The sequence below is a fragment of the Cupressus sempervirens genome, chromosome 6 (genome assembly GCF_028749045.1).
Source record: "Cupressus sempervirens isolate cs-2001-9-10 chromosome 6, ASM2874904v1, whole genome shotgun sequence".
In the NCBI taxonomy this organism is placed as follows: Eukaryota; Viridiplantae; Streptophyta; class Pinopsida; order Cupressales; family Cupressaceae; genus Cupressus; species Cupressus sempervirens.
In genome coordinates, this window is record NC_143123.1 from 648852055 (window position 1) to 648860904 (window position 8850).

Genomic DNA, 8850 nt, shown 5'->3' on the forward strand with positions numbered 1-8850 from the left:
CCTCGTTGACCATCTAAAATTCACCGGTGTGTGTGGTATTTGTTATTGCAGTTGTTGCACATCATGAGGAATGGTTGGAACATGAGCTTTTGGAGTATCATCTAGCACTACATAATCATCTTCTTTCTTCTCATGTTGCTGCAATAGATCTTTGTACAACACTTTCTCATTGAATATGATATCCTGACTTCTTACAATTTTATAATTTTCAAAATCCTAAAGCCTATAACTAAATTCATTAATGCCATATCCAAAAAAGACACATGTCTTTGATTTAGTTTCTATCTTGGTTCTATTTTCAAAGTCTATATGAGAAAAAGCTTCACAACCAAAGGTCTTGAGAAAAGAATAACTCACCTTCTTACTAGTCCATGCCTCCTCTTGAATACCATAGCCCAAAGGAGTAGAGGGACATCTATTAATCAAATATATTGTATTATTGATAGCCTCTGCCCACATGTGTAAGGGAAACCCAACATGAAACCTCATGCTCCTTGCGCACTCCATTATAGTCCTGTTCATGCATTCAGCCACTCCATTTTCCTATGGAGTCCTTGGAAGAGTTTTCTATCTATGAATACCATTGGTGGAGCAATAATCTTCAAATTCATGACTGTAATACTCACCACCATTATCAGATCTGAGACATTTTAATTTCTTACCAGTCTTATTTTCAACCAAGCATTTCCATTTCTTAAAAGTTTGAAATACATCAAATTTTTGTTGAAGGAAATAAATTGATACTTTTCTAGTTGCATCATCAATAAATTTAACATAATAATGAGAGCCACCAAGGGAAGATACCTGAGCTGGATCCCATACATCTGTATGCACATGCTCTAATTTCTCCTTCTTTTTTTTCCTTCCCAGTCTTTACAAAACTCACTCTCTTTTGTTTTCCATACACATAACTTTCACAAAAATCCATATTAACACATTTCAGACCTGGTAAAACTTTCTTTGAATGAAGTACTTTCATACCTATCTCACTCATGTGCCCAAGTCTGTTGTGCCAGAGTGTTGTATCAGAATCTATAGTAGCTATTCGTTCTCCCTGCTCAACTACAACAATTGTTCCTGAACATTCATTTTTCTCTATAACAATCAAAGTAGAAGGAACAATATGACCTATACAAAGATATAAGGTGCCTACTTTCACACCTTTTGCTACTACAAGGGAACCTTTTGGAACCTTCCAATTTTTATCATTAAAAGTAACTACACAATCCTCATCACCGATTTGCCCTGCTAAAATTAAATTCTTACTCAGCCTTGGAACATGTCTTACCTCATGTAGTAGCCAATGATTTTCATTTTGCAACTTAATCTTAATTTTTCCCTTTCCAACAATTTGATAGGGTTCATTATCCCCCAAATAAATAAGCCCAAAATCCCCTTGGACATAATCAATGAAATAACCTCTATGAGGTGTAGCATGAAATGAAGCACCAGAATCTAAAACCCATGAATCATCACCACTTTCTAAAGATAGAAGAAAAGCATCCTCTTTAGATTTTTTACTTACCACATTTTCCTCCTTGTCTCCATCTAATTTATCTCCTTCATTTTTCTTTCAATTCTAGCAATCTTTCTTTTTGTGCCGTGGTTTCCCACAGTACCAACAATCATTTAGTCCTCTCGATTGAGACCTCTTCCCCTTTGACTTTCCTCTTGATTTTCCATGATTTCTAGAGTTACTTCCTCTCTTAGTCATTCTACCCCTGCTTTGTGCATTCAAAGAACTTCCTAATGTAGATCCACCTAAGGATTTCCTATGAGTTTACTCACTCAAAACAACACCGATCACATCATCATATTTTAGGGTACTAGATCCAGAACAGAATTACTCATCGCCATTACCAAGCCATTCCAACTTTCAGGCAAAGAACACAAAATTGAGAGAGCCCTAATCTCTTCATCAAAATTGATACCCACAGAAGATAACTGACTAGTAATAGTATTAAAATCATTTAAATGATCTGCAATAGATCCACCTTCTGCCATTTTCATATTAAATAAATGTTTCATGAGAAATACCTTGTTTGAAGCGGAGGGCTTTTCATACAATGTCACTAGGGTTTTCATCAAATCTTTTGTCATCTTTTCTTTTGTAATATTAAATGCCACCAATGGTGCCAAGCATAACTAAATGCTTCTGAGTGCCTTTCTGTCCAAAAGATTCTATTCAACATCTGACATAGTTCCCTAATTCTTGGCTTTGCCTTCCAACAGCTTCCATAAATCCTTCTAATATAGATAGTCTTCCATTTGCATCTTCCATAACTGGAAGTTCTGCCCATTAAACCTGTCAAAACTCAGCTTACCATCATCTACCATCGCTCCCACTCAACCATGAGACTCCTACTTAACTATGAGACTTTCTTGTAGAGGATAACTAAAAGACAACCTCACTCTAATACCACTTGTTAGGATAAACCACGGATAGAAATAAAAACTACATGCAAATATAACCAATAATAGATCACACATAAATGAACACAAGGCACCAAGATTTAGCATGGTTCACCCAATCCCTAGGCTACATCCACCAAACAACAAGTCTGATCTTATTAAAATCCAATGATTACAACCTAATTACAGTCTGTAATCCCTTATAGCTCAATACCACTGCAAGAAGCAATTTTGCATCACAACATAATGAAAATACCTAACCCTAAATCCTTTTATACAAGTATTTTATCTATTTTAGGGTTACAACATTTCGGCCATATGTCAGCCATAATATGTCTGAACCCCACTAATTATGAAGTATGTACAATACTTTCCTGATCAGTCACCATAATCTAACAATCTCTCACTTGGGGACTGATCAGGCTCCACACTAAACAACATACTTAGGATAAATGCATTATTTTATTATTTATTAGGTTAGACACCTAGGAGTTTGCATACTTATATGAGTTGTCTTGTTGACAACATAGGTATAAGAAACTCTATTCTAGCACATGGTGTCTACAACAATAGAGTTTGCATAATTAACTAAGTTGTCATGTAGACAACATAGTTATTCACACTCTTAATTAAGCCAATGGTGTCTACAACATAATTTTACATGACACACCTTTGTAGGCTTATCCTCTCATCATTGCACTAACTCTTGTGCTTAATGGAGGATAATCCACTCCTAGTGGACATGTGCTTAGTTGTGAGGTTTATCATATAGCTAACTCCTAGTAATTCTAGAAGCATTCTAGAGGCCTTTATATATAGAATTTCCTAGTATACTTGTACATCAATCGAATTTGATAATGTTATTCTGATCATACTTTATTGGTCTGTTTTGTGCTAGTTATTGAGCTTCTTGGTCTTGGGTGATTTTTCCTAAGGAAAATTCTTACGCTTATCTCCCCTACCTTACAATTGAGAATGTGAAAGGGGACATTCCAAATTATTGTCTTGAAAGATTGCAATATTTCTCTTTCTTTAAAGTTCTTGGGATAGTGAAATTCTGCATCCCTAAGATGACATACAATAAATAATTGAATGAGCAAAAGTCTAGGGTGAGATTGAATTTTTTCCTTGAATATTTTAATATATGTAATGAATGAGAAAATTTTCTATTGGTCAACCAATAAAGATCAATTGTGCACAACTATATGAAATGAATTAATGATGGCAATCTGCCTGATGATTTTAGTCACTAAATCTTCAAATTTTGTTAGTTATTGTGGACAATTGTGTAATAGCTTACAGTTCCACAATAGTGAACATAGTTGAACTTGAGATTTTTTTAATGAATAGACATTTTCCATTAATTAAAATTTAAAGATACATATTCACAAAAAGGGGTCCAGGAATACAAGATCACCCTGCGAGTTCAAATGGCCCAAGGTCAGAAATCAACTATTCATCAAAAAAAAAATATAAGAAAAAACATAAAGCCTTCAAGTTGCAAGAGAAGTGCTAGTTGAAGGAGGGTCTTTATTGTCAGAACCCCAGAAGTCCTTGAGGTTAGTGGTTGGCTCAGGGGGAGCCCAACTATCAACAGTAGCAACATCTTTATCAACATCATTTTCTTTATCTTCCTCACCCTTGGGAGGAGAAATGGCTAAAACTAGTTGAGGGAAAGCCCAATTGGGTTTATGATTAGTAGATGGCCAACCCACATCAGTGGTAATAGGGGGATCTACTAAGGACCAACCCTAGCCTAGCCTCCGAGGAGACAAGGCTGAGTAGTGGTGACCATGAAAACCACCACTGGGAGAGCGGTGATGAGGTTGCGACCTAGGGGTCTATGAGTGATGAGCAGATCTACTCTAGCCTTGCCAATGACCATGAGGAGGAGTATGGTCACTAGAAAAAATATCTAGAGGCACTTGGGCAACTATACAAGGGGCATTTTCCTAGTGAGCAAGTAGCTACTGCAAGTGAGTCACCTCCAATGTAACTTTATCAGTTTGTACTTGTATTTGCAAAATGAAATTATTACATATAAATGCTTTAAAGTACACAGCAACATGAATATCAAGAAAGCTATGAGAGAATAAAACAACACTATGATCTTTCCAAATTGTAAACAAAATCTCCATTCTGAAAGCATGCCAAATCTGGGCATATCTAGAAAGGAGTCTAAGAGCATCAGCTAGAATGACCACATGTCAAGTGAAAGCCTCTAGATGAAAAGGCCTAAAAAAATCATAAATCTAGAGCCAATAATTTTGGTCTTGTTTGCAAAACCAAAAAAATGCAAGAACCTTTTAGTTTTCCCACAAAATGGGCATCTAGGATCTAGAACTCCTAGATGTCATAGTTGAGGACTCAAAGGAAAGCCTTGGAAAAGGAGACATGAGTTAAAGTAATCAATCTTTGGCTTTGTGATGGTATGCCAAATAGTGGAGAATCTAAGACTCCATGTCTCATAAGAAGAAGGCAAATGCCAATGCTAGTTGAGAGTATCAACCATTGCAAGATGGGGCACCAACCACCAATACCCCAACCTAGGCTTAGAACTATTCATTAAAGTGGCAAGATACCACTTCCAATCTTCCCACTAAGGGCAATATGAGTGAATTCTAAGCTTGTGTAAAAAATTGGGAGGGATCACAAAAACTAGAAGATAAATTGTCTATCAATCTAAAAGGATAAGCTTATACTACACCTACAGATCCTCCCATGAGTGAAGGCTCATATTAACCCTAGAGAATAAATCTTTGGGCATTTTGATACCCCTAATAAATAAACACAAAGCACTAGCTCCTTCAATCTTGCTAAAGGCACACCTTGAGTGGAAAACAAGGGTGATCATCAAAGGTTTTGTTGGTTCATTGGGACTCCATCTCTAAACCAATTACTAGCCTAGTGAAGTCATGGCTTGATGTCTTTTTAGGATTTCCAAATGCTCTTAGCAAGTAAAGTTCCCTAAATCTAAATAGCTTTAGAAGTCACAAAAAGGGTTTGAAACCAAACCCCTTCTAGGCTAGCTAGTTCACCAAAAAGCCTGAAGAAATGTTGTGTCGTAACAAAAGTTTCCAAGCCTCATCTCTAGTGAGAGCCCAAATGACCCACTTGGCATAGAGGCTTATCTCTTGCTTGTAGGTAGGAAAGAAATCCAAGGCCACTAGAATCTTTGGGCAAACAACAAAATCCCTAGGAAACTCTATGAAAGCCATGATGCATAGCATCAGAGGCCCAAAGAAAGTCCCAAAGAAGACATTCAAGCTTAAGGTATGAGGCATTGGAGGGAGCAGAAACAAGCACTTTGGAAAAAATTTGGAACTTCCCCACAAGTGAAAGGGGCTTAGTGATCCAATATTCCACCTTCTTCTCAATCTGAGTAACCACAACATTCTACAACTCCACAAGAGAGGCTTGAAAAACAAAGGGAATACCCAAAAATTAAAAAATTTCACCATGTTTGACCCATTTCCATCCATACTATTACAACCATTGAGGGCTTGATAGGAATGATTATCAGTAGTAGAGGGTTTTGTGTCATTGAATAGTAGACCTTGAAGCAAGGCAAAAGTTATCCAAACACTACAAGGCATTGGCAATGTTCTTCTCATCCTCAATCAAAATGAGGAAAGAGTTATCTTATAAATGGCCATTAACCAGCTAAGTGGTCGAATTAGGTAGAGAAATTCCATGCACCAAACCTTGTGATATGGCATTGGCAAGAAGATAGCCAAAGCCCTCGACCACCAAAACATAGAGAGAAGGTGAAAGAGGACAACCTTGACAGATAGACCTAAAGAGCCCAGAAGCTTTAGACTGGCATCCATTGATGGTGATGCAAGTAGAGGCATCCCAAAAAGGCATCTATATTAACTGTCAAAATACTGAGCCAAAACCCAGGGCTTGAAGCATAGCTAAAATAAAAGGCCATTCAATTTGATCATATGCTTTGGAAAAATCAATATTTAGGAATAACTTCTACTATTTGGATTGCCTGGCCCATTCCATACCTTCTCAGACAACAATAATGTTGTCAAAGATATAGTGAGATTTGATAAAACCAATTTTTTCAAGCTAAACAATCTAAGGGAACAAATGCCAAATTTTAAGAGAGAGGGCTTTGGCAATGATCTTGTAGGAAACATTCAACAAAGTGATGGGCCTCCAATTGCAAATTTCTTCAGGATCACTAGCTTTAAGTATGAATTTAATATTCCCTTTATTAATGATGTTTCCCAATGAATTAAAGTTGTATGCTTCATGATAAACATGAAGAAAATTAGGGCCAATGTCCTCCCAAAGCATCTTGTAAAATTTTCAAAGGAAGCCATCACATCCAAGGGCTTTGTCATCAACCATGGAAAGGATAGCTTCCTTTAGTTCTACAAGCATTATCTTTTTCTCACAAAAGGCATATTGTTTAGGGGCAAGCCTATTGGGAGTAACATCAAGGTATGCTTGTAATGCTTGATCACACACAACAGATGGCCATTAAGCTATAAAATCTTGCTCATAATGATGCACAAAATCCTAGAGAATGTTCAACAGGGCAATAAAACCTACTAACCTTCCTAGATGCATTTAATACCAACTGTAATGTGACAAGCCCTCACAACACTATAAAATTACTTGGAAGCCTGATTGCCAACCTCAAACCAACGAAGACAAGCCTTGATCTAAGCTCCTCGAGCAGTATAGCTATCTACAACCTATTTTTGGTGCCAAAGTTTGGCAAGGCAAACTTGGATATCTATATCAAATTGATTCATGGAAAGAGCCTCTAAGGCCATACACAAACCTTGAGTAGTGGATTCATAAGATCTCCTATGGTACATAGCTAGTTGCCTATCATAAATGTGGATAAATCTCATAGTATAAAGGATAATGTCATTCCACCATTGAATCCACCCAAAATGAGTATGGGGTCAAGGCTCAAGATTCTAGATATGCAGGATGTGTGCAATAGTTGGCAGATGGGACAACAAGGAAGTACTGGGGTAAAACTAGGTTTTACATGGGTGAGGCTGAGCTTTGTGCCAAGTGATAGAAAAGAGAATGGGGAAGTGATCTAACAATTTCACATCAAGCAAGGGAGTGGTAGGTAGGTCATGCTTTTTGAGAGAAGGAAAAAAGGACTGTGTGGAAATCATACCCCTATCAAGTCTCTTGAAAAATATATTGAACTCGGCTCAAAAATTGGACCAAGTATGCCAAATCCCATTTGGGTGATAGCAACTAGCATTAGGATAAAAGAAACCTAGCTTGTTCCACATGTAAAACCAGGCCTCCTATTCAACAATTGCCCATCTAAGAGGCAAAAGGCCTCCCTTGTTAGAGTCCAAGTCAACCATGATAAAATTCCCACAAAAAACCCATGTCATAGGTGGAAAATGATTAGCTAACCAATTTCATAGGTGTGAGTAGTCAACAATATTCTTGGGAGCATAAATCTTAACAATACCAAAAGAATTATTTTGAAAAGATAGCAAAATCCAAACCACCCTGAGTAGAGGGTCAAAACCATGTAAAATAATAGAGGAAATTTTACAAGGGGAGAGAACAATAACAAAACCACATTGACCAACTTTATGGTAAGAAGCAAATACATCACTATTTAGCCAAATAACATGACAAGATAAGGTGAGAAGAAACCCAACAACTTAACCTCCTGGGGACGAAGCACATCAAGATCAAACCAACACTTGGTATCATGAACATAATATCTTCTAGGGAGCTTTTTTAGCCTCCACACATTCCATGAAAAGCAATTCATGGTAACCTAGCTTGCATGTCATCCTCATCCCCCAGAGAGGAGAGGTTGTTGTGAAAAAATGAGGGAGCCTCAAATGAGGAGTTAACAAGAGAAATGACCCTTTTAATCTTCTCCCCATTATAAAAAAAACTCATTGTGGCCATCTGGGCTATGAGACCAATGTAGTGTTTGTTGGGTAATCATCCATGTCAATTATGACATTCAAGTCCAAAGAGTGTACAGATATGGGGTAGGAAAGCCCACTATCCCCTGGCCTCCAAGGTTTGAAATAGGACATGAAACTAAGGATTCCATTGGTATTTGGATTGAGCTAGATTTACCATGATCCATAGGCAAAGAGCTTGCCTTAGCTATAGCTAAACCCTTCCCTTTTTTTACCACCATAGTACATTCATCTTTCTTGGAGATATTAGTAGGCTTAGCTTTTGAAGTAGGGGGCAGTTATGATCCAAAAAGGGACAATCCCTAATCTTATGCTCAGCTGACTGGCATCAATAGTAGAGTTTCAAATGGTTAAGTTAAAACACCTTCTAAGTAAAGGTAGTACAACCTATCTAGATTTCCACTATATACTTGAGGTCCCTAGACAAGTTGACCTCAACACAAACCCTATGTTAGGGATCCATGTTGAAAAAATTGTCCAATTCAAGACACACAACCTT